This window comes from Centropristis striata, chromosome 20 (genome assembly GCF_030273125.1).
Source record: "Centropristis striata isolate RG_2023a ecotype Rhode Island chromosome 20, C.striata_1.0, whole genome shotgun sequence".
In the NCBI taxonomy this organism is placed as follows: domain Eukaryota; kingdom Metazoa; phylum Chordata; class Actinopteri; order Perciformes; family Serranidae; genus Centropristis; species Centropristis striata.
Genome location: NC_081536.1, coordinates 15,539,320 through 15,566,114, shown reverse-complemented (window position 1 = coordinate 15,566,114; position 26,795 = coordinate 15,539,320). Strand labels below are relative to the sequence as shown.

General features: G+C 39.3%; 1 protein-coding gene across 1 annotated transcript in view; it reads right to left on the bottom strand.

The window, feature by feature from the left end:
• Window positions 1-26,795, bottom strand: part of pcdh15a (protocadherin-related 15a) — a 264,071-nt gene that overhangs the window by 212,870 nt on the left and 24,406 nt on the right. The window contains exon 2 of the mRNA XM_059358970.1: window positions 13,209-13,266. The gene's annotated coding sequence lies outside the window, so the exon portion shown is untranslated. The remainder of the gene's footprint in view (window positions 1-13,208; window positions 13,267-26,795) is intronic.

The window sequence follows — 26,795 nt, the reverse complement described above, 5'->3', positions numbered from 1 at the left end:
CCCAGGTTGAAAGATGAGAGGACACCTTTCAGAAGTGTTGATGTGCGACACCACGTGTGAAGAGAATCTAGGGTATGATGGGGATGCCTTGCTTTTTGAGCACAGCACGGTGCAATGACACATTCTCTCTCTTCCTCTCCCAGTATTTTCTGGAGGCATGTGAACTGGACTTCTTAAAGCAGTCCCCAATAGAGCACCACTGCTGCATTTACTCAGAAGACACGCTCACAACTTTGTAGCTAAGAACATGGCCATATTATTTCTACAATTTTAAAGCTGCACATGGCAGGACTAAAATAAATAAATAAAGAATGCCAGACCTCGGACCAACAATACCACAAAAATTAAATTCTTTCTGCACACTTGAATGGGGAGTTTGTGTGTGTGATGTCATTCCCTATCCATGGTTACACTGATGTGGGCAGAAGGCAGCCTCCCACACAGAGTGAAGTATTTGATGCTGTCCATGGTGCTGAAAGAGAGCCTGCTCTGTAGCACAAAAGCAGCATGCACTCCCAACGGTGAGCTTTCTGCTGTGAGTCTTCATTAGCATCTCAATTATCTCCCTAACTGATGATTGTTATGCATATGGCTGATTTATCCAAGAGAAGGAAGAAAAATGTCCACGGAATGCACTTGACAAGTCAATATTTGTACTTGTCAAGCTATTTAACGGGTCGTGGGTAGTTAGTTCAGAAGGCAGAATTGCCAAAAGGTAGGTTCCATGGATGGGTGAGCCACCCTTTCAGGGAAATAAACAAGCACACACATAGAGCAATCCACACAAGAACACACTTATTTCAGCTCAGGGTGCTTGTTTCTGTGTGTTCAACTTTGGCTTCTTCTGACTGCAGGCTTTAGACTAGCCCCCACCCTGCCCACTATAAAAATTGAAATTGGCTCTGTGCAAATGGAAATGCCGAAGGGAGTCTGAGTCGAATAAGTGTCAAGGGACATTCATAGTTTGGCACTGACAGCTTGTGTGATATTGAGAGGTCAGTGCAACTGAGACAGCGGGCAAGCAAGAGGGAGGGGGGGGGGGGGGGGGGGAGGAAGGGAGGGAGGTCAGAGAAAAACCTACAAGAGAAAGTGTGTGTGAGAGAGAGGCAGAGAGGTCGAAAATACAAGTGAACAAGACTGTATGAAATAAAACTCATGGAGAGCAGGTGAGTCTTAGAAATAAAGCTATCATTCACAGAGAAAATAGGACCATAGAAACATCAACACAGACAATTCTCTCTATTGTAAGCTGCCATTTCTAATAACTATTCAGGTGTGTGATGATGAACTGAAGAGGAACTTAATGCTGCTACTTGAAGAAAGCTGGTGTCAATAATTTTTAAACAGTTAAGAAATTTATGTTAAGTTATTTGAGTTTATAATCGATTTATTCAAGTTTTATTCTAACCAAATAAATGAGAGGGGGTTTAGGGCAGAGACATGCAGCTGACTCACCAGTTTAGAATATCCATGGGCTTAAGTCTGCACAGGGGGTGGATTTAAAAATAACTGTGACTAGTTTGTTGAAAATGCAGTGTTGTAGTGTTTCCCTCTTCCTCATTGAGGTAGGAAACACACTTTGCAAGAATGTGAATTTAAATGCAATAGCTAATCTGACAATGTCAAATTCAATTGTGTTGAAAGTGCATAATTATGCAAACTAACTGCTCAAAGATTTGAGCCACTGTGCAACTATTTATAGTACAGACCTGAAGTCAATCTATATTTTATTGCTGTCTGAGTTTTCTGCATGACAAATCATCATTGGTGTGAAAAGGCTTTTAGTGTGTTAAATCCTTAACTTGTACAACTGTATAGTATGGATAGTGATGCAAAGATACATCAGGTCAATTGATAATCAAACACAAACAACATGAGCAAAGCTGCTTCCACAGGTAGCCGTTTGCTTAGCCCCAAATACACATCTTGAGTTTTCCGATGTGCAGTAACTGATAATATTTGGCCACTTGGGGGCAGCGGAAACAAGCAGTGAACACAATACTGACCATCGTATCATTATACATCAGCACACAAAATATCTTACGAAATATACATATTCTACTTAACATTAAACATTAAATTGTTAAACGGTTGCACAGTCGCTGTTTCATGACATTTGCAGTTTTTGAACAGGTGTGAAATGTTGAGAAAAAGTTCATGATTTTGGTTAACTACTTTCGTACCCAACAACTTGAAGTAACTACATAGTTGGCATAGAACATATGTGATATATATAACCCCAACCTCCACCCATTGTGGAATTTCTGACTTCCTCCTTTACTACCAATCATAATTTCTACAGCCATTTTAGGTCGCTCACAACAAACATAAATATGGGTCATTTTAAACGGTACATACAAACAATACAAATTTTGTCTAGTACTGATTCTGCTTTTAGCTTTGTTTTGGTTTCCACAACAACTCCTGAAGGAAATGTCTGCCTCTTTAGCTGCTAAATGATTCACCTCATGCACCTGCTTGTAGCCAACTGCACAGGTACTGTAGCACTAAAAACAACTGGCTGTTGGGGCTAAAAAAAGCGATTTTAGGAGAGCAGAAAACAGAAAATCAAAACAATGAGCTGAAAGACGCTCCAAAGACATTATCTGAGGTTATCAGAGGGGATAATTCCCAGTGAGAACCAGTAATCATGTGATCCACTGATAATGGAATAATGTCTGCTTGTAATAAATTAACTGATTGCAACTGAAATGGAAATAACTGCATGGTTATTTCTGTAATACTCTTTTTAATTGTTTTCTTTCAGTTGCCCTAAAACTGCGTGACAGCAGATCCTTCTGAGATGTGATTTCTTTGGGCTGCTCACATGAGCAGAGCAGCTAAAGGGCTTTGATAATTGGAACACATGGGGACCAGAGAACGAGCACCAGAGCTGTTACTAGGAGTCCCAGCGGCTATAGAAACCAACACTGAGGGCTGTAATGAAAATGTTCCCTCTTACTGTTTTTTTTTACCCCCTCCCTGCCTTTTCTTCTCCTCTTCAGAGTGCACCTTGGCAACCTCAGGGAGAGAGCTCTTTTGACAGCTACCACAGGTTATTACTTTTATGACCAGGGGCAACCAGACCTCCAGAGAGTCCATTAGCACCTAGAAGAGCAGTTGACTTCTACAACTGCCGGGCAGAGGCTCTCAACTTTAGAAGTGGACCGAATCGAATCAAGTGTTCATTATCCATCAAAACTTGACAGTTTGTGCAAACTAGGATCAATTAAGTGCCGAAGTGAGGGCTTTGTGAGGACACTGATTGGTGTCACAGTTTGTTTGTGCACAGAGCCGGGATTGTATCTTTTATCACTAAGTGCAAATCAATATATACCCAAAGCAAGGCTGTGAAGATGCATTCTATTTGATCCAGAGGAATGCAGAGGAATGAGACCAGGCCAGAATCCTTTGTAAAAAAAATGCTTGAGGCTTTTCTGTTCAAAAAAAGAACATTCAATAAATGTGTGCTTAAAAATGACATTATTATGCATTTCTTTTATCATAAACTCAAACAAAAATAACGTTGGTTTATTCCTTTTTGCTATTTTCTTTATATGTTGTTGCATATTACCTCTACATTGTCTTACTCATTGTGAAATATGCACATTTTATTATTTAAATCATAACTTCACAAGATAGTTTCATGCTGTTCTGCAAAGGAGACAACACAGACAAACAAACAACCTTTTTTTTCTTTTACTCTGTGTGAGAACAGAGCTCAACAGGACCTACAGAAAACCTTTGAATCCTTCTTTTTTCTCACTCTCTTACACCATTTTTCTCCATCTTCCCCCTCTCTCCCTAATTCTGTGAGCCCTGTTTTCTCTTTATCTCTCTCTTTTGCACTGCCTTTCCTTGTGTCTGGCACTCCAGATAAGATGCAGGAGATAAAGGACGTAGATGCTATCAGGAGATAAGACCGAGATGTGGCTTAGATAAAGATGGAGCAGCAGGAACAGTGAGGGGGGGAGACAAAAGCTATAAAACTTCCCTTCACTTAAAAATGCCCTTGACCTGTGTGCCCTGTAAGAGAGCTATGTAAATGTGCCTCTCTGTTAGTGCTCATAAGAGACAAAAAGACTCTCTTGTCAAATGGGCCCTAACAAATCATAAGAAAACTCCAGCTGAACTGATCCAGCCATATGTACATTGTTCCCTATTGAGACTTTATTCGGGACATTTCATTTCCACCAACATAATAGCTCTCTCAGAGGCACACACCTCATCTATAAAATCACTCTGTCATTTCCACCTGCAAACACCTCGATTGGCAGCTGCAACTCTGTTCCCCTACTCCCTTATTTCCAGCTTCCTGAATATAAACGTGGGTGTGTGCATGCATGTGTGTGATGATGAATAATATGTCTTTTCAGACATTTATGAAAACCTTTCACACAGGCGATCAGACAGAGGTGACATGACAGAGATTGGATTTGAAAGTGGAGGAGTGGGCTGATTATCAAGAACTCCACATCCACATCATGTAGAATACACTGGAGGCAGAACAGGACCGGAGACAGACAGCTGTCAGATGAACAGCAAATGAAGTGAATTAGAATTTGGCCCTAATCATAGCTTTGGGCTTGGCAGCAGAGACTCCATTTTATTACTTGTCAGACACTGCGTCTCCTAAATCTGCCCTTTCACCACAGACACACCGGTTTATTGAGGAATAGACACGGAAAAGCTGGCTACATTGTTGAAAAAAATATTTTATTTTACTTTAAAAAAGACCTGTGGCTGCAGCTGGGATTCTTTTGTGCATGTGTGTGACGGTAAACTACTGTAGCAAAAACTGAACAAACTGAAAACCAAAAGTACCTGAATGAAACCAAACTACACAAAGGATTAGAAAAAAAATCCAGTGTTACATCGTTTCTTCTTTGTTGGTATGCAGTAAAAGTCACTGATGTTTTAAAAAAAAGTATTTTCAACAATAAATATGATGACTACAAATCACACAAATCTAACTTAAACTTGAATTGAGAACAACTGCAATTTTAAATTTATATCCATTTCTACAGTTTATGTTTATATGTGCAATATGTGCAGCTACGATATATCTGTGGTCAGTAAAATCAGCCTGCAAATGTATTAGTAGATCTATATTTCCCACATGAACAATGGAAATCAAGGCCAAAGGAAACGGTACTCTTCTCTTCTCACAATGATAATAATACGACACTTCTTTCCATAAGAAAAATAAGGTGTTGAGTATATATAATTGTTAAGGCCTCTATAGAATGCTGAGTGTTTGTCATTCACCTCTATCTGACAGCCTTAGTTGCTACGGATGACCTCAGTCTGTCATGATGACTCAAAACCATAATAATTCACACAGTAAGATGTGGACCTGTTGACAAATGATGATTAACTGCTATTTCCTTCCTCCTCAAAACATCTTGACAGCAGAGTAAAGAGCTTGGTGAATACACCTACTTCACCACAGTCCACTGCACAGACGGATTAGTTAATAAAGAAAAAACTCCATGGAATTCAGTTTTAAAACTTTCAGAAGAAAAGTCAAAAGGAAAGATCAACACTTGACAACTGATGATGAAAGAATTTTTTTTCTCATGCACAGTACAAAGCGTTACCAGCCACGACTGGTCTAAAAACATTCTCACTGCCATTATACTAAAGCCATAGCTTCACAATGATTTAAACCTATGATGGAGTGCTGCTTAACTTTCCATTAAAGTTAAAGCAATATTGAGGCGAAATTTGTCGGATTCAAAAACAGCGAATAAGGGACATTTCGAAGCGAATAAACAAAGCTGCATAAACATACTTTTGTCAGAAGATGGCATTGTAATGTGTTGCTGTAGGCTAATCTGTCAGTAAACAGTAGAAGAAGTAGAGATTACGCAAGAGACAAAAAACAACAACAAAAAAGAGGTTGCTAATTGGACAACTTTGGCCACACGAGAGAAAATGGAGCAAAGTCTTCAGGAATGGATTTAACTGTGAAACTTATAATTGTTCTCTCATGTCAGCTCGGAAACAGCTGATCAGTCATGTGAGTTAAATGTTCGCTACGTCAGAACTTATTCATAAAAAACGATTCTATCTCCTGTTTAGCGCATTAACTTTTTTTTTTTTTAAAGACAAAAACCTTTAATGTAATTTTCAAAATGTTGGTGTTTCCATCAAATTTTTATCATGCAAATCTTCAAAATGCTTATAAAAACGTGTTGATGGAAACACGACTAATAACTAGGGTTGTGAACAATAAACCGATGCGACCGGATATTCGGTTTAACAAGTGAGAGATACGGCTGCTCCTCAGTCAATACAAATCAGCGATGAATTCCTAGATTAATTAGTTGTAGAGTCATCGATCAGGTATCACAAGACTTGGAATCGGTTGGCGGCTTCACACCAGGCAGCAATCTCCGTGTCTGAGCATGGAGGCCAACCAGGAAGTGCCTTAAGCCTGCAATCCACCGAAAATTCCAGCAGGGGTGCCAAGTTTGGCTGCAAAAAAAATCTGCCCATTCATTTCAGTGCAAATTTTGAAAACTTCTCATTTGATTTATTACCTCAGAAAAAATTTTCAGGACAACACTATGGTCCCAGTCGCTAGTTAAAAATGATCTTCAAGACAATTTGATGTCACTAGTTCTAATAATGGCCACATTTAGAAGAAAATAGAAGATAAAGAATCTAATGATTTGGGGCGTTTCTAGCTTTGATTGACAGGTCACTGACAAGGCGAGCCGTCATCATGAGAGAAGCAGAGCAATGCCTTCCATGGCAACGAGTCAATAAAGTTATATATAACGTTATATAGATATAAAAGAGGACGTTTACCGATTTGGTCTCATAACTTTGATCCTTTCACTGTATTTTCACTTAATGACAGTTTATTTGAATGTTTTGTTCAGTAAAAATGTCTTGTTCTGTGTTTGGTTGGACTAACAGACACTCCAAGGAGTCGTTGCTCAGTTTTCTGAGGTAAGAAAGATACTTTTTGTTTTTTGCTAGCCAAAATTAACATCCCAGTTAATGCTCCAATTAATGCTAACATTAATTAGCAGCGGCCTTTCTCAGTCGGCATGCCGGTGTAGAGAGGCGTGTAGTCAGTGTCGTCAGATCCCTCGCGCTCCGCCACAGTCCAATTATGGTCTGCTCCGCGTTTCAGAAACAAGATGGCGACGCAAGATGGTGACGAGTGTAACGCTGAACTCGAGGCTTATAACGGGCAGTCCACAAACCAATGGGTGACGTCACGGTGACTACGTCCATTATTTATATACAGTCAATGCTAAAGGTATCTTAGTACATGCTTCACAGTTACCCACTGTTCCTCTGTTGGTTCACAAAAATATTGTGATAGCTTGCTTACCACAAAACTTAAGTCTGGACGTGTACATGTTGTTAAATATATAAGGCTTCCCACAGCCTCTCTGTACATTTTAACATCATACATCTTAACAGCATCTTCTGTGTAACACAGTTTTTGATCACAAGGTGTTTCCCTGGGTTTGCAGTTTTCCATGTTAAACTTTTCCAATATCCTGTTGACATATGTCTCCTGTGTCATCTGCACACATCCATCAGACTGAGTGAAATCGATACCCAGAAAATGTTTAAGCCCACCTAAATCTTTCATCTTAAATTTTTCTGAAAGCATCTCTTTTACATCCATCATTACTTCTTTGTTGCTGGCGGCAATTATTAAATCGTCCACCCATATTATCATAATCACCTTTCCATGTTTTGTCTCCTTGGCATAGACACAGCGATCTGCTGGGTTTTGTGTGAAACCATTTTCAGTTAGACAGTCATGTAAAATCTTATTCCAGTTTCGGCCAGATTGGTTTAGACCATACAAAGATTTCTCCAGCTTACACACAAGACCTTCCCCTTCTTCATAACCTTCTGGTTGATCTGTGTAGATCTCATAATCAATAGGAGCATGTAAATAAGCAGTTTTTATATTCATTTGGTGGATTAACAGGTTCTCCTGTGCTGCTTTTTGTAGCAATACCCTAATGCTTGTCAAATTTGCTGTTGGGGAGAAAGTTTCACCATAGTCTATTCCCATCTTTTGGCTGTAACCCTTTGCTACAAACCTTGCTTTGTGCTTTTCTTTACCCTCAATGTCACTCTTAATAGAATAAACCCATTTACCCCCCACTGTTTTCTTGCCCTTTGGCAAAGTAGCCAGAGTAAATGTGTTGTTTTCTTTTAATGACTGGATCTCTTCGTCCATTGCTTTAACCCACTGTTTTGAGTTAGGTGACTCCATAGCTTCTTTAAATGTATGTGGTACACCACACATTGCTCTGTAACAGTAATCCATGGTAATATGTACCCCATCACTATCACTGTTGTCTGTTACAAAATCCCTTAAATGACTTGGTTTTCTCCTCTCTCTAACAGGATACCTCCCACCAGCAGATTCACTACCTGTCCCACATGAATCTTCCTCATCAGATGTACTACCTTGTACATTTTTGTTTCTCACCCTTGACTCATGAGACTTCTCTGTGTTGTCATAGACCTCCTGTGTGACTTTATCTGCCCCGGAATGTCTTACTCTGTCTTCATCATCGTTTGGTTCTGTTTCGACTGTCTGTGTTTGTTTTTCCACATTTAACTTGTCCAGAAATTTAACAAGTCTGTGTTTCTGAATCTTCTCAGCATCAGGATTGTAAACCAAATAAGCAGGACTGTTCTTGTCAAAACCGGCAAAAAATCCTACGTCACATCTGGAATCAAGCTTTCCCTTATTCTGTTTGTAGGTGTAACACACAGACCCAAATTTCTGCATTTTGGACAAATTTGGCTTTTTACCTGTAAGCATCTCATAAGGGGTCTTCCCTGTTCGCTTGTTAAAGCATCTGTTTCGTACTATGGCTGCCATTTGAACAGCATAGTTCAACAGACAGACTCTCGTACTCTCTACGGTTTTTTTTTGTTTTGTCACCTGGATTCCACTGGATGCGTAACGGCTGCAGATCCGTCATCGGAGCCGTTACGCACCCATTATAATCAATGTGTGAGATTCCACCGACTGCAGATCCGCTGCGTAATGAGTCCGACAACGCATGGCCATCCGACAGCCCTCGCAACACTTGCGCAGAGCTTCTATTTTTGTCGGACGACGGACCACTACGCATAAATTCAGCACAGAGCAGATCGTTCGGGACAGGAAGTCTTGCACAGACACAAAATAAAACACCGGTATATTTTCAAAATAAAATACCTTGTTAGCGCTCGTTAAGACGGAGTCGCTGGATTTGTCTCCAGTCATTAACGAGGAGATGTTGATTATCTTCCAGTTATATCAATTGATTAGGCGTGAATTCGCGAGATCTCGTTCGTCCTCGGGACTCTGCTGTCCGCAACAGCTCCGACACAGACGGATCCGGTGGGTGTTGACGGACTGCGTAGATACGCAGCCGTTGCGGACAGACCCCTGTCGGAGTCGTTACGCATCCAGTGGAATCCCGGCGTTAGTATCCATAAAAAATCTGAATGGGGGAAATAACAGATCATGAGAAGAAAAAAAGCTTCTAGAATGATTTTTCTTTACATTATTATAAATTTAGAAGGAGTTTGTGGTCTTTTTGTTGACCCACAATAAAACAGATTTTAACTACATGGCAAATCAGAAGATAAATAATATATAAAACTTGTGAGGGACACACTATAAAATATCTACAACAAATATTAACCGTAGAATCAAATAAAATTGAATTGTTCTTAAACTGTTTCGATTCAAATCGGTTTGTAATAAAAGTATATCGTTTTTGAATCGTATCGTAACCCATGTATCTAGATTCTAATCGAATCGTTTATCACAGAGAGATGTGCAACCCTATATGACATAACTGAAGAGGTCAAAACTGCAACACTTGTAGTATAAAGCTGCATCCTTTCAGCATTAACATTCCAATGTGCACATGAAAGATTGACATGCAAGAATGACATCACAGGATGTGTCGATGTAATGCTACAACTCTTTATGCTGCTTGATATATTAGAAGACTGTGCATGCTGTGCATTTCACGAAGCTACAGCCGCCAGTAGAAAGTGTCTTGATAAGCTCAAGTTCCAGTATAAAAGACGAAAAATGGGCACTGTTCACTTCACAGGAAAAATAAAACAAATTGTATACCATTAAAATTCAAGAAAAAGTTTTCAAAAAGTTATCAACAGTAAATTGTTGTGTAATTTTGTTGTATATTATATTTTCTTTTGCAGTTTGCAGATGCACTCATCCCTATAAAATCCTAATAAATCCGGCCTAATAATTCAAGAATGTTTTATTCTATATGGCGCTATTTTTTCAAATGACAATATATATATTGGAGAAAAAAATTAGTTTTTTTGTGCAGCCTTTGTATTAAGAAAAACATTATTGGAAGTCTTTCAGCTTCCTCACAAACACGCTGCTATTATAGTAAAACAACTGTTTAAAAGGCCTCGATCTCAAAATAAAGTTTTTCTATACACCACAAATTATTTTGTGAATTCTTCTTTTTTTCAATCTTGACCTATTTGGACTTCTCTCCTTGGAAATACATAAAGTGGTGATTCACAATGACATGTACTAGAAACACAATAAAACTCACACACATTGACATTTTCTGAATAGACAGGGACGTCTTGGAGACCTCACTGGAAACAGCAAACACGGAGACATTATTCTAGCAACTTCTGCCTACTGTATGTTCTGCACCCACACACCACTTGTGTTGTATGTTTCCTGAACCCTTTAAAACGCATTTTCAGGTGAACTGCAGGTCAGTACAGCACAGCTTACTGGATGCTAAGATACACACACAAACACACAAGATAAGGGCCTGGTTGTCAGACAGCCCAGCCTCCCTCTATTGCAGTCTGTGTTCTGCCTACTGGAAACATCCAAATGAAATTAGAGATGAGTGAAACAACAGTCATAAACATGCCGCAGTTTTTAACATCCCATTAAGGGATGTGAGGCAGAGGAAACTGTGCACTGATTACTGTTTTGTCAGGGAGATGCATTTGGGGCTTGAGTGAGGAGGGAGATTATATTAGTGGTACAGTAAAGCTGTAGTAGAACGCTGAATTAGATTGCCTCAAAGGCACGCTTTTCTCTCCCTCCTTTGTTCTGATAGAAATCCCATGAAGAGGCACAGGCTGTTTTGAAAGACAACAATGACAAATGTGATTAATGAAAGGAGTCTCTGGTTTGGCTATGGCCCTGAAACAAATCGCACCTCCACTGGTGCCCCTACAATGTAGTGTGGGCAGACGTATAGTCCTTCGATTCAGACCATTGAGCTGAAGCATCTAATGCAGCCTCAGCTGAGATTTCACTTTCTCACACATATAAGGTTGACTTGTATGTTCAGTCCCTGATCCTGATCCCTATCTTTGCACCAGGTGAGCCGGTGCCTGTGCTTGACCAAACATGCCATCTACAGTGTGAGTATAACCATCTAAACCCCATCAGGTCTTCTTACGCTCCAGCCACTTGCTCACTGTATATTCCCCCTATACTGTGGTACATGCTCCACTTCCTGCACCACTGCCTCTTTATTCATCCTATTTCGCCTCTCCATCCTCCTTGTTCTTCACTTCACACAAAAACTCAAAAACTGTCACTAAGTGTGTGGATTTCCAATCTGCATGCATAATCTTTCTGTGTGTGTGTGTGTGTGTGTGTGTGTGTGTGTGTGTGTATGTATATACGTTGCTGGGCCCGTTGCCTTCAGAAGTGGTGGACCAAAAGCTAAAGTCAACAGCAGACTTTTCTTATTTACACAACAAAGGAATAGAATAAACTGAGCGAGAGTGAATGAGACAGTTAAAAACAGAGACAGAGAGAGAGAGAGGGGAATTCCAATTATCAACATATGAGTCCTAATTTGCATTTGCAAAAATATGAATACTTGCATCTGGCAGCTAGGAAAAGATTTTTTTCCTGGAGAAAATTAGAAAACCTGCATTCATTAACAGTGATACAAAGATTTTACCAGACTCAAATATCAGCTAAACTCTTTATACCCTCGTGTGAAAAGCCATCTTCATAATAATTCTATCAATAATTACATCAATCTCATTTTGAGTGTGACACCCTCTAGCACAGACATATATGTGAGCTTTGCTGAGCTGCTGTTATGAAGCAAAAGACCGCCTATTGATTTCTGCGTAGCACGTCAGTTACATCATTCAAAGACTGCAAGTGTTTAAAACAGTCTAACATCTCAGTTTAATTAATTTATTAGGAAAACACAATGTTTACCAGTGAGTTCGGCAGAGGCAGCAGTTCCTGCTCAATCAACTGCTTTGTCTTCTAAATGCCTCCCTCGCCAAATCAGGATACAGGTATTGACTACCAAGTTGTGCTGCTGGTTTCTCCCCTTTGAGCTACAAAAAAAGAGATTATGTTGAAACAATAATGAAGGCGGAGATCAATCATAGGTCTGGGGCTTGTCGAGTCAAAGTGTCTAGAAATCCCTAAACAGCTAAATGTGAAGAGCCCTTAAGGTTGAGGCCAAGCACATAGGTGTAGCTCCACTTACTAATATTTGTGACAATGAATAAAGTAATTGCCCGCAATAGTACAGTGAATCCCAATGGAAATTAACTCCACAGACTGCAGCTCTATGCAGATCTTAGCCACTTTCAGCATATTTTGGTGCCAGGCTGTGTGGTCGAGTCACAACAGCTTAAATGTTTGGCGTTTGTTTTGGGGACTAGTTTCTGTCTGGTGATTCTGTGACACTCCAAACAGTAAAAAAAAAAAAAAAGTTTTTCCTAAAAAACTACTTAAAGATTTGACAAAAACTGACACAAACAGTTTCCCGAACACTGGTCTCTGGGCTGGGTAATCCTTAAAAACCGGAATATTCTGTAAAGAAGACTGTAAAGTTGAAACTTGGTCAACTCTGGTCAACAGTGATGGGGGGATCCCTTAAATAATTACTAAGTGGACCCTGGACAAGCTGTTTTATGATGGCAAGAGATTTGCTTGGGACAGAGAGCATCAGCAAATGTCAGGGCGAATCATCTTAGGGACATCAATAAAACATAGCAAAGCAATGTTTTAAAAACCTCCACGGTCCATCCTGTCCGATTCGGTATGTCTCTGGGATGTCCCACTCTAAGTCCACTAATGCACATGCATGCACAACAGTAACACGCATTCAATATTTCAGAGGTTACAAAAACTACCAAAAGATGAAATTCTGAGAAAGACATACCTGATTTGAGTTCCTGTTATCACACCACATCTTGCTCTTTGGTCAAATTCATACACACCTATACAGGAAAAAAAGGAAAGTGAAATGAATAAATAAATAAATCCATAATGCAGATTATAGAAGACAATTCATAACATCTACACAGAAACAAATGCAGAGTCATCTCATGTCTCAGTCAACTCTAGCGCAATCATCTTCTCATTTATTTGTGAGTACGTCATAATCTCATTCTCAGATAATATCCCTTCAGTCTCCAACATTTCCTGTCAGTCTCCATTATACTGTTCAGTGATGCATACAGTAGCTGCCCTACAAACGGCCGAGGTTGTCTTGTGCAAAGCTGGAAAGCAGCCTGTCCTAGGTTTTGGACTTTAATATGGTGGATTCTGGATGACATTTTCCTGATACTGCTATGTGAATCATCAGCTTGGCTATAAAATTGGTTTAAGTCAAGTTAATTTGTTTTCAATTTGATTCAATCTGTTACAACAAACACCAGAAAACACCGACTGGAATGTGTTCATCTATATTTCAGAGTGCATTAAGGTCTAACACGCTTATTAATTACCTTTTCTAAGGAGACGAGGAGGAATATTTTCGTTTTCTCTGTTGTTTATGCTGTTTAGTTTCAAGCTGTCATTGTCTGCAGGTTTTTCCGTCTTTTGTTATCAGGTACATTAAACCTTGTTGTTGACCCTGATCTTTGAGTAACAACTTATTTCTTTTTTATTCCTCATGCTGCCTCTTAGTCTGCAACAGTTACTTCTTGATCTACAACTGCTGGGTAGAGTGACAGACATCTGAAATGCTGCATACAATGTTTGTCTTCTTAGTGGCTGCCAGCTACAGTCACTAAGCTCGCGAGCTAACATGACATAATATATGAAACATTTAGGGGTAGTTTGGGGGATGGTGGAAGGGTTAATTTAATTTTCAAGCAGGTAACAATCTATAAGATAAGCTAGGCAAAACACAGCCCTGATTTAGGAGAGACTTACTATATCTGACTGGTGGTTTACAGATACAATTAGTACAGAATTTTTCTGACCTCTTAAAAAGGGACCTCTTCAGAGTGGCATAGTGTAAAATCATTGACAGGACAGTGCATCACTCAACACACATGCATGTGCGTTCCAGTCGGTGCACTTTCACAGGATACACAAAACTGGAGATATTACTTTGAGCATCGTAGTCTGGTCAAAATTAAATTTGTCCAAGATTACATCTTGATTTATGACTAAATGCTTGCAAAACTTGTGACATACCAGCCTGAGATGCATTTTATGATATGTGCTTAAACTTTGCATACTAGGCTAAAATGTTGAACATGACATTAGCATGTTAAGGTGCTAGCATGGTCATATAACTAGTGTTTGATAAATCACACTTGAAGCATTTTTGTGCCGTGTAATAAATACAGATACTAATGGAGCCTTCTGTCTGTGTTCACATCGTCTGGATTTAAGTTTTCTGAAATTGTACAGCTATGGACTTAATGGAGCAGTACCATTGCAAATTGCATGGGCAGTGTAGCCAAACGTTCAAGCAACCATCGAAAACGAGAAAGAAATTTGTGGCGGATGTTTTGAGGAGTAGCACGTGAGTTGGCTCTAAAGAGGTATAACGAGCTTCTCCTCTACCATTGCCATGTTTGCCAAAAACTTTTGTGCTGAGCTGCTCTCTGCTAGATATATTGCTTAATCTCCACGCCAACCATAAACTATATATAAAGATGAAAGTCCTAACAGTCCCTTATCAATAAAGACAAAATATCTCAGTTGCTCCCTGATGGCTATCCCATATCTCGGATATTTTGTCCCTACTTTCATACAGAGGTCGACACTTTCTACAGTCTATGCAAATACAAAGGACACATGGAAGTATGTGAACAGTAATAGTTACATCATTTGAAATGAATGCATCTCTTTTCATATGCAAATGGAGCATTCATTTCCATTCCCTTGTTCTCCTGCATTTGGTTCGTAAGATTACTTTCCATTTCATGAGTTTGTCTTGTCACCATTTTTTACACAACAAATTGCATGAATGTTTGCATGTTAGTGATTATAAAAAAGTATACAGCATTAATATACGATTCTGTATCAGTCCCGAAAACTTTATGAGGCTTACATTAATATCAATAATGTTATGTCAAGACAATTATGTTGACATAACAATATTATCTAACTAACTTGTCAATTATCAAGTTAATGCATTTATGCAATTATCAGTGACCTGCAATGTGACACCATTCTGTGAAAACTGTCTGCATATAATTTTCAGTATTGGTTCAGCAATTATCAAATTGGGCTTCTAATGGAGTGAAATGACCTGCAGAGAACTGAAGAATTCAGGCAATTCTATCAGCATGGAGAGACCTTAAGACTTGTTCACCTCATCAGGGTAATCAAACAAATTAAGCAGCCATTAGATGAAACTGCAGAGCCCCGGTGAGAACGAAGCAATCTTCTACCTACGTGCTCCACAAACACCACTGCAGGTATTTATAGGCAGAGAAAAGGCTAATGTGCCGCATATGCTTTCTCTACACAGATATGAGTTCAATAAAATTCTTGATTCATGAAAATAAATGGGAAATGTCAAGTTGTCATCACAAATCCCTATGTGGAATCAGTCATGTCATTACGAAGAAGAGGAACGCATTTGCTTGCATTAAGGCTGGTTGATGGAGGGTAAATTATAGAGCTTGCTCTATGAGACGGATTGACTTAAGAAATTCATCAAGGGCCGTTTGAAAAGTACATCATGCAGTGTTGGCATTAGTGTGTATGAATATGAAAGAAAGAGAGACACTGATAGAAAAGGGGAATGAGAGAGGAGAGCGGCTGTATCAGATTTCAAAGGGAGGTGCATCCAGCAAAATGTGAGCAACTGTGAGATATAGCTTCAAGGAAGCATGTGGGAGTGGATAAACACATGTCTCAGATGCTTCACCAGACGATAGTATGTGCCCCAGTCACGGCTTGGTTCCCAAAGCACTCATTTTGCTTCATTTCCCATTCCATCCTTTAGTAATGAATAGCATTCATCACTGCATGCATGTGTCTCAGGCCGCATACAAGGGAAAAAAGACAGGAGGGGGAAGGCAATGGAAAGACAAGTGATTGTATTCCTCTTCTACGCTGACATGCCGTACTAATGAAACTCAATAATTATAGTCAATAGGGCCCTGAGATGCAAATCTTCTGGTTTCCATAATTACACCACTATTTTCTCGTACACATCCTGCCAAGAAATGGACAGTTGTCAAGGTTCAACAATCCGGAGCGACAGACACAGATAGGCATGTTCTCGGGAAATGAGTCATAGCGTTCATCAGCCATGCTGTGCTGATGTAGTCTAGTGACGGCTTGGAGGATCAAGGCTCTGTGCAGCCATTGCCACTGTCACCACATGCTGACTATACCTCTGATGCTGCCTCCACCCCTCCCACCCCCCTGTGGTCCCGAGGACAAGATTCTGCTTCGCTGCACTGTGCCATGCAGTTTCAGCCTGGATTTCCCTATGAGCTTAACAGGGAGTGTAGCCCTCTCATTGTTTAGCACTTCAAAGGAAACAAGAGAAAAGAGATGGGGAGCAAGAGAGAGGGAGAGGGAGAAAAAGGAAATGATAGACACAGGGTGAGAAAGGGAACATGAAAAAGGGAAAGGCAGAGGGGAAACAGCAAAGGAACAGAGTACGGGAGAGGGAGGGGAATATGAGAGAATCAGAAGTGAAGAGATGGACAGAGTTTGAATGCAAGTAATTGCTTTCACAGCAGCTAAACTGCCAAGTGCTACATCCAGTATGTCGGTCCAAAAAGAAAAGATTCAAGAAGGACACAGAGCAGGGTCTTTTTAGGTTATACTGCAGCTGTGATTTATTTAGAAAGTACAGGCTAAGTGTCAAATTAAAATAACTGCTTAGGTACCTTCAGACTTATAATATTTTTAACATTCTGCCAAATGGCAAAGACTTTGAAAACTGAATTGGTATTTTGGACATCTTGCACTTAAAGTGGCAATATCTAAAGTGCACAGCATTTATGCTCGGGCCATATGGTGCTTCCGTCTGCTTTTAAAATGGCTTTTCCCTGTGCTAGTGGTACATCTACCACTGCGACTGCCTTAGGCAATCGTGTCTTGGGGCCTCGCACATGAATGACAATATTGGTGGTTTAAATGCATTCCAAAAAAAGACACGAGTAAACTGTAAACTGACATAACCCTAATATGGTTAAGGTGAGGTTTGTTTTAGGCAACTAGAACTACTTGGTTAAGGAAAGGCTGAGGATGACAAATAAATTGTTTAAATGAATATGAATAAGAATAGTTCGACATTTTAGGAAATATGCCTATTCACTATCTTATTTGCCCATTCCATGTGAAACTGTAGTTAGGAGACATTGAGCTTAGCTTAGCATAAAGTTTCTAAAGGGTGACATTTCAGACAAATCAGCCAAACTCATGTTCTATATGCTCTTGCAGATGCATCTGGTCCCTCTCAAATTCAGACAAAGTTCCAGCGGACTTGGCCCTGGGAAGGCCAATCAGAACCGTTTATCTCAAGGGGCTGGTTTGATATGATGACTGGCATCCAGTGAGTGCAACTCACAAAACTACCGTCAAACTGTCAAACTAGGCACCACTGATCAAATATAAATCACGAATCTATTTCTGCTTTTCCCATTTCTCACCTCAAATGTTTTTGGAAACATATTTTAGTGTACCATTACTGTAATTTGAGAAAGTTTATAACCAGCTCACTCATTTTTTTCTTACTTGAAAATGGAGAAAGCACATTTCAACATGTTGTTCAGTGCTATGTCTATATTCTGTTGGCTCTGATTGGTTGTAGGTTCATCAAAAAAGATTTTGTTCTGCGCTTATACACCATGGCAGCGAGAGGTTTGTGATTATTATGCATTTGAGAATTAGTCTGACAAATCCAGTCTTGAATCTCAGCTAAGCTAACTCTCTCTTGGATATAGCTCAGGTATGAGAGTGGTATGTATATCTATACCATATGCACAGTTCCTATCCCTGGTATCAAACTAGCCGATTCCTTTAAGATTAATTCATAGCAAGGGTTATGTAACTTTAAAAATTGTTTATTAAAATACTGTTGCCATGATTATGTAAAAAGCTCACTGACAAGTAAGCAAAAACAAATGCTGCATTAATCCACCAACCAACCTCCAAACACTTTTAGTTTTTCTCAGAGGTTCTGCCATAGCACTAAAGCAATGTGTTTGTGTGTAAGGTGAACTTCAGTTGGGGGATAAAAAACAACCATGCTTAAGTACAAAAAGGACATTACTTCAGGGAAAATATCTGGTTCGTGGAGATAATGAAAAATTATGGAGGTGCATGAACTTCACCCCACTGCTCCACCACACTGTTAATTACCTGTCTCGGAGTCTGGCTGCTATGACAATAATAGGACACTATAATCCATGTAGCCTTAAAGACAGAACAGCACATCTGCATAGTATCACACTTCAATGAGGACTTTGACATGCAAAATCCAGCCTGAAGTTGTTAGTTTTCTTGTGGGCAATTTATAATTTAAATGACGCATTTCAAGGAATTCTGCCTTTGAGGAAAATGCATTGCTTTTTTACATGCAGACAACCAATTACCACCATTCATTTAATCTCAGTTGATATTTAAAAAGACGGATGTTCATGACGCATTTATGAGATTTTCTGCAAGCTAATCAATGACTTATTGAATTATTTTCAAACGCTAAGATTAAAGGAACTTGGTTATCTGAAAAATCTTGCAAAACAAAATACAGACAGTTGAAACTTTGAGATTCTCAGCTACACAGCAAGAGCTATTGACTTGAAAGTAATATTCATAAAAAAGCACATATGATGAGTGATTATGTGACTCATCTTTGCTTAGCCTCCATGTGTGTGTTTTGCAGCTTTTGCCATGTTTACACAGAAGCAGTAAATCCTCAAGCCACGACAGAATGCTAATTAAGCATGCATATTAATTGTTGCATTACTCTTTTCACGTCTGTCTTCCGTTAAAGAGCTCGCAGAGTCAATAGGGAGAGATGAGGAGGTAGTGCACATCAGTAAACCCTGTCTATAGAGGATTAAAAGCAGCTGAAAAAAGGCTTGACTGCAAGGACAAGGTGTGTTTTTTAGTGATTGGAGAGAGAATATCTGCAGGTCAGGTTCTGAATTTATGTCCTCAGGAACAACATTACTTTGGCTTTTGAGAACCGTGCATGAGATAAACACTAGAGTAGAGAAACACTAGATACCAAAACCAGTTTTGGAGATGCCTCCGATACAGCTTAAAATTCTGGATCAAATATCTGTGAGTCTCCCAGTATGCACAGATCTGACTTAACATTCTCTTATCTCAGGCAACGTCTCGACTCAGGTCTGGGCTACAAATGTGTACAATTATGGTTTGTGAACAGTGTTGAGGTGCAGTCTGAACAGAGAGGTCTGTGAAAGAGGTCCTGTTACCATTTCAGTATACAGGCTTGAAAAACATTTTTGCTGGCAAATAATTTGGGTATTCTCTTTTGATTTTAAAGGTCATGATTCCATCCAATTTTCAATTTAAAAAAGAATTCAGCACTGAAGGCTATACCATTGATCAGTCTTGTTTCATAGAGATCAAAATATCATTGGTTTTATGTCCTGACAACTGGCATTGACATTTCTTTAAAAAGATGGGACACATTGTATCAAATGTGATATAACTGCTATGTTATTTGGTGGAACATACCTCCCTAAGGCTGTCTTGAAGAGGCTTATGAAAATGTGAACAGCTCATCCACCATTAAGGTCAGTCCACTTGAACTGAGCCTGAATTGCAGATACCGCTGTCAATGATCAAATCTGAAAACTAATTTTGATTCAAATCGAATTTGTGACAGCCCTACACTGACTGTGCAGGAGGGTACATTGCTTGGCATGACAATTAATGATTTATTAAGCCTGGGTGATGCTAGTAAAATCTATTAGACAACCAAGCATGCTATGCATAGCAATTCAGTAGTGTGCATCTGTTCTCAACAATACGCTAACTAATTCTAACACTGTAGCATCTTCGGTTACAAAACCAGCTGATGCTGCACATCTAGCGAGGAACTGGGAGTGAATAACATCTCTGTGTGTGTTTGTTCAAGGCAATAATAAAAACATTATTGTCATTAATCTGTGTGGGAAGTCATTGTGGGATTATGTCCTTGACATTGCAATAGTAGCTCTTGTTTGGTTGGAACACCTGCAAAGAGGGGTGTGAGGTATTACCAGAACCTATGCAAGCACAGCATATGATGCATGATAAAATAGCTTGTTTTAATGTATTGCTGTCACAAAGCATAACATAATAACAGTGTAACTAATGTCAGAGGTGTACATTTAATAATGCACAACTTCAAAACACACTCTTGAGTCAGGTTTAGTAAGAGACTAATGACGAATCATCTGCCAGGCAGTCAAATGTTAGTTCAACAGTCAATGACTGGTTGCTTACTGTATGATAGCAGTTAAACATCATAATCCTCTAACACCTGTACACAAATGCAGTCACCCTGCATGTAGTGTTGCGCCTGACTTAATGGGATCACTCATCAGCAGCGTCAGCACAGGGTGCTAAAAGCAGCTCTCCTTTATGAATTCATTCAGCGTGTGACACTTGCAGTCTGACAGCCCCGGACCTGTGGTGGTAGCCATTAAGCTGAGATATTCTTTATTATTAACACGTGTCTCTGCTGATGTACTTTAATGGACAGTAAAAGCAATTGAGACACTCTCTAGTGAGAAAGCAGCCACATTCAAACTGACACTTTGGAACAGAAGTGTGGACAGAGAGGTAGAAGGGGACAAAGATCTTTCCATTTAGTCCAGGAAATTATCGCAGATGCCATTAAATCTCATAGTCAAAGTAAAAAAAAAAAGAATAATGTATGTGTTTTGAGTTCCAGAAAACACAGTTTGAGGGTTCTGGTTTGAGTTGAAGGTTTCAAGCACGCTCCACTCTGAACTTGTAACAACTCTGTTCCTAATTGCCGTCAAAGTAGAAAAGTTTACATGAATTGCTGTAAATGAAGATGGATGTGTGGCTGGCTGAAGCCGAGAAGGAAAAACAGGAGATGGAAGAGGGACTTCATTGGTATTCATTGTTTTTCACGAGGGAAGCTTGGCTCTGTTACTTGAACTCTTGCTCTTTCACTTTCCTGCATCTAGTACAGCGATGACCTTTGTAGCACGTGTGCAGAAACACAAAACTGAGGAAAAACGAGGCTAAGTTGTAAAACAGGAGTGATTTGAAAGATTAATGAGTGCTATGTGGTCCATCTGTTGGTCCTTTGTGGTGTTTATTTTAACTTTTGTGTCCTTTACCCTCGGGTGTACCTTGTCTGTGAGCTTCCTGTTGTCTTCCTCACTGTCCAGGCAACACCATTTGTTTACTCTGCTGCTTTGTTTTGGGAAGATGGTACAGGTAGACTTGTTTTTGTGGCTTTGTTTTTCAGTTTCCCTTATCTTTTATTACCCCATAGCTCACTGAATGATCGGCCTGGCCCTGTGGCCTCCTCTTACTTTTTGTTTTTTATTTCTAGTAGGCTGGAGGCTCGAGGGATGGCAATTTTGGTCGGTCTACTACTTTGGTTCAGGCTAAAACATGTCCGTAATGGATGGATTTTTATGAAATATTGAACAGACATTCAGGGTCTCCAGAGGAGGAAGTCAATCTACTTAGGTGTTCTTCTGACCTTTTCCCTAGCATCACCATGAGTTTGGCATTTGTGGTTCAGAGCGAAAAAACTTCATCTTTTCATCTAGAAACATAATAGGTTCACATTTCACTTATTCTAATACTTTGGTTTATGACTAAATAACTACAATTTCTTTTTAAAGAAATTAAAAATGTGAATGACAGTTCTCAAGGCATAAAACAAATGATTTGTTCTTTATTCGGTCTAACAATGGCATGGCCTTCAGTACTTTTTAATTTTATTTCAAATGAAAATTTAAACATATAGTCACCTTAATATCAAGGGTACAACCCTGATTTGTAAAGTTTGGACATGGTGAAAAACATAATTAAACCAAAATTAATCAAATAAGGAAAGTGTATATATTTACAAGTTTCCCAGTTTGACATAAGATATCTTGTCTTTGTGGTTTATTCGACTGAATGTAGGGTGCAAAGGATATGCAGATCATTGCACTCTGTTTTTATCATGTTTTTACAGCTTCACAACTTTTTTGTAATTATAATTGTATAATCGAATCGTGGCTTCGGGGGGCTTGTGGCACCCGATACTACAAAGAAAATAGTTTCCTAATGAAACTGCTCACAAAACTGTCTGCTAGCCTGCTACAATTCTACAAGCCTACAATGTCATGTAGCAGACACTTTTATCCAAAGTAGGGGTGGGTACCGAATTCGGTACTTTAATAGGTACCGACCGAATTCCGTCGGTACCGAGTCCCGATTCATGTAAAATCAAACGGTACCATGTTTCGGTACCTAAACGGCGTTAACTTTAAACCGATCATTGATTTCAACCTGTTTTCATTTAACGTCTTTGATTAACAAGCGTGCTGACTTTTTTTATTTACCTCCTCGTCTGGTCCTGTCTGCTCACCGCGGCCACTAGCCACTAGCTGCTGCCCTCTTCCAACCCGGCGCAGAGACGAACAGCCGGCTCTAGGCCTGCTAGCCGCCAGCTGCTATCTCTCCAATGTCTCTTCCCGGGCTTGGCCTTTATGGGCTTAAATTTGTCTCATTAATACTTGTAAACACACAGGGGGTGATCTACAAATATTTTTGATTTGCACACGTGTTTTGCTATCCACAAATACAAATTTCTAATTTGTAACTTGTATTTTGGTTTTTACAAATACGAGTGTACTTGTAAATATATTGTGTTTTTGTAAATACACAATTTTCCATTTGTAAAAACAAAAAAGCCATTTGTAAAACTGAAAATTCTGCTTGTGAAGTGTGACTCAGCATTTGTGGATCACCAATCACACACACGCATCTCTTTCCTCACTTGCGTATTTTTGAGACGTTCTTGTCGCAGATCCACACAGATCCACAAGCAAGAAGCCCCTGGCTGCAGCCTGCAGATCGGGGCGGAGCTCAACGGACGTTGAGGTGGGTGGAGTCAAACGTTGAGGTGGGTGGAGTCAAACGTTGAGCTGGGTGGAGTCAAATGTAGAGCTGGAGGAGTATGTTAGATTTACTCAACGGCACCACTTATTAATGACAGCGCGAAGCACCGTTCGGTTGTTATTACTGGCCGCATATAAACAAATAAGGAGCATATATATATTTATATTTTTGTTTGTAATGACTCAAGTAAAGAAATGAGGACTATTAGTTTTATATGGAATGACTATTCAGCATTCACAAGTATAGTTAATTTTGACTGACATGACATAAGCAATGATAATGTTATAAAACAGCAGAGAGTTGTATGAAAGCAATTAGTGCATGTCCAAAAGCATTTATAATTTGTTGTAAGGAGAAACTGCTAATATGACGAGCACAAATGACTAAATGTTGAGGAGGTTGAACTAACTGTTGTGCAAATGTTAATATTGATGTGAGAAATGCACCAAGTGACAAATAAGGGAGTTTGAAGCGCCATTAAAACTTTAAAAAGCTGTTGTCATTCCCATTTTCATCATGCTAAAATAGTTTGCATCCTTTTGAAATCTAATGTCGAGTTTTTTTTGCCTTTAGTGAATTCTAGTAAAATATGGGTCATCGTTTATTTTGATAAATGTTAAAACTTTATCTATCCTAATTCATAATGCTATTATGATGTGTCATTTGTAACATTTTACTTGTACTAGAAAAATTCTGTCAGACACACTGACAAGGTGAATGTGCTTTGTACATAAGGTTATACCACTTACGTAAGAGATCAAAGACTGAGGTGACTTTAACATCATCTTTATTGAACTGAACACAATTAAAAATCAAAGATAACATATTTAAAAAATAACATAAATAACTGAATTAAAAATCACAGCAAAACCCCTCTATTAAACAACATAAACCAATACATTCAAAAATCAAAGCAATACACAACACAGTACAGGCCTAGAAGCCCATGTAGATAAGTATCCAAAACATATGGAATACAATAATGACAAAGTATGAAAAAATATACTGTACATATGATGTAATACAGAATATACGATGGGTATTTAAATATAATACTTAAAAAATATTAATATAAATAATATTTATAAAATATTAAATATCGAGCCACATGCACACATTTACTTACAGTTACTTACAAGTGCATATCCATACAATTAAAAATATATATACAGGCAATGGCCCTTTTAATATAATAATACAGAATATATTTTATATTATTTCATATTTGTTTATTATTATTTCATAATTAAACTGTCACATGCATCAAGGAAGCAGGCAGTCCTCTGGTGTTGCTGCTTCTCACACTGCATCCTCTCATAGAGTTGTATGGAGCTTCACAACATGGACCAAATGTTTTCATCTACAAAATAAGATAGCATAAATGAAAAATCCAGTCATCACAAACCTTTTAGGCTGGCTAAATCACATTGGATCATTGTTGAATGAGGCCTGATCGTTTCTGTATTATTGCTTCAATATGATCATTGACTGATGGACAGACTGCAGCACAGGATTTAATACAGCCCCATATTCAGAAACATAACATATTCACCATACAGGTTATGATTCACCATATCAGATCTTTTAAACAATACTTTTACTATACTTTTACCATACTTTAGGCTGTTTATTTTGTTATAGCCTAAATATCTCCTCATCTTTGTGTCTCACAGCAAACCTGTCTCCTACAAATTATGTTTGTATATTACTGTTTAATACTTAGCCTCAGTTGTGTGGTGATAAGGTCATCACTGCCTGGATTATGTTCAGAAACAACACTTTTTTGAGTGAATGAAACTGTAATTTATGGGAGACAGTAGACACCTGAGTACACAAACGTTACACACACTATAGTTATCACACAGCATTATTAGCTGCTTTCTTAGCCTGCTCTAGTGATTTTATTAGCCCTTACTAACAGAGAAAAAGCGGATCGTGTAGATAAAGTATAAGCACTTACCATCAGTCATCTCTTTAACTAGGTCACGTCTTCTCACGTCTCCTCCGGTGAACAGCAGCTAGCAGGCGCCGCTGTTGTGAAGTTTGCGGCTCCACTTGTACTCCCAAGCTATCGCAGTCTCTTTAACATTGTCCTCGTTTAGATAACTACAGTCAGAGACATTGCATGCTACCATCGGCTCATCCATGAGCGCAATATCTTCCTCCTCATCTTCCCCCAACTCACTCTCTTCGTCATTATCTTGGCTAACGTTAGCCGGACCGTTAGCGTCCCAGCTGGAGGTCCCGCTGTCTCTCTCCTCTCGTCTCCTCACCTACCGGTGCGGTGAAATAGTCCATAATTAACTCTGTCCAGTTATCATCACATGTAGCACCTCTATCTCTGATTAAATTGAAAAGTTTTGCAATGTTCTCCTCACATTAATCCACCGGAGCTAAACGACTGAAGTTCCACTGCTTTTGACTCCACCCACCTCAAGGTTTGACTCCACCCACCGCAACGTTTGACTCCACCCACCGCAACGTTTGACTCCACCCACCTCAACGTCCGTTGAGCTCCGCCCCGATCTGCAGGCTGCAGCCAGGGGCTTCTTGCTTGTGGATCTGTGTGGATCTGCGACAAGAACGTCTCAAAAATACGCAAGTGAGGAAAGAGATGCGTGTGTGTGATTGGTGATCCACAAATCACAGTCACACTTCACAAGCAGAATTTTCAGTTTTACAAATGGCTTTTTTGTTTTTACAAATGGAAAATTGTGTATTTACAAAAACACAATATATTTACAAGTACACTCGTATTTGTAAAAACCAAAATACAAGTTACAAATTAGAAATTTGTATTTGTGGATAGCAAAACACGTGTACAAATCAAAAATATTTGTAGATCACCCCCTGTGTGTTTACAAGTATTAATGAGACAAATTTAAGCCCATAGGCCTTCGTCTGCCTCCAGATTGGACCTTCCTTACTCCGTTTGCTCTCTCCATTCTTCTGTAGACCAGTCATTAACAGCTAGCAACTAGCTGCTGCATCTCTGGTCCTCCGCTAATACTCCGCTCTTCAACTCAGGAATATTACCTGCCACTTTACTCCAAACTGCCTCGCTGAAATTAAATCCCCCAGACTCCTGCGTCATCCTCGATATGTACACAGAGCAGCCCGACTCAACTTTGTTTATTCCAACCATGCTATGCCCACAATACTGTCTGACCGGTGCTGCGCCGCACAGCTACGACGTCATCACAACAAATCACACGTGCACTTGCAACTTTTTTTTTTTTTCTCCTCCGTGCACTTGCCACCTGAGGGCGCTCCTCTGCATCCTTTGATAACACTGCAACCTTCATGTTACAAAATGCACGTTCACTCAACAATAAAGCACTGCTCATCCTGGATTTTATATTGTTTTGATATATTTTTTAAAGTTTATATTTTGAGAAATAAATATGTTGAATTGAAAAAATTAGAT